Source organism: Bison bison, unplaced genomic scaffold (genome assembly GCF_000754665.1).
Source record: "Bison bison bison isolate TAMUID 2011002044 unplaced genomic scaffold, Bison_UMD1.0 scf7180017864516, whole genome shotgun sequence".
Taxonomy (NCBI): Eukaryota; Metazoa; Chordata; class Mammalia; order Artiodactyla; family Bovidae; genus Bison; species Bison bison.
Genome location: NW_011495069.1, coordinates 6,003,209 through 6,003,995, shown reverse-complemented (window position 1 = coordinate 6,003,995; position 787 = coordinate 6,003,209). Strand labels below are relative to the sequence as shown.

Here is a 787-nt window from a genome sequence, read left to right as displayed (position 1 = left end):
GTGCTCTAACTGGAGCAGAGAACGACCTAGAGCAGGCCCGGCCGCGTGGCGGTGGGCGTGTCCGGGGCGAATGCGGTGGCGGCGGCTGCTCCAGGGAGGCGGATTACCGGCGCTAAGGCGCCGGTGAAGGAGCGTAAAAGGGCCCGGCGGCGGATGGAGCCGATGCGGGTCGTAGGGGGCGGGGTTCCGGGGGCGGCCTCGCGCGGGCGGCAGACTAGAAGGGACGGGGGAGGGGGCGGGCCTCGGCCACTCTGGGCCTGCGGCCCCACAGCCTCGCCTACCACTCACGGCTTCACCACAGACCCCTTTGTGTTCCTGCCCCCGCCCCGGAGGCGCCCCAGCCGGCGGCGCTGAATTTCCTCATTGGCTCAGCCGACGGCTTCCGCGATTGGCTTCTGAGCCGTCCGGCGTGGGGCGCCTCTTGTCGCTGCTATTGGTTTTCTGGGCTGCTCGTCAGACCGCCGCGCGAGGTGATTGCCCAGCCGCTCAGAGTCCCTGGAAGCAGTTCCGGGAAACCCCGCGTGCTGCCGGGATCGCGTCTCGGTCCGTGACGGGGGGGGGAGGGGGTGGTGCGCGCGCCATTTCTAGTCGTTTTCAAAGCGCCTCGCGCTGGTTCTCACGGGCCCGGCCACCGGCCCCAGCTCTGTCCTGGTGAGTCTCGCGCCGGCCCGCGGGGGGAGGGGCCGGGAGCCCCGATCCGACCCTACCGGGCCCGGCCCGGGCTCGGCGCCTGCTCCCCAGTGTCGTTTTCGCTACGAGGCCCCCGGGGTGGGGGTGGGGATGGGCT

General features: G+C 72.0%; 1 protein-coding gene across 4 annotated transcripts in view; it reads left to right on the top strand.

Annotated features, from left to right (window-relative positions):
• Positions 1 to 515: 515 nt before the first annotated feature.
• HNRNPR (heterogeneous nuclear ribonucleoprotein R) overlaps positions 516 to 787 on the top strand; it is a 32,803-nt gene continuing 32,531 nt past the window's right edge. For all 4 annotated transcript variants that reach the window (XM_010830025.1, XM_010830027.1, XM_010830026.1 and 1 more), the window contains exon 1: positions 516 to 651. The gene's annotated coding sequence lies outside the window, so the exon portion shown is untranslated. The remainder of the gene's footprint in view (positions 652 to 787) is intronic.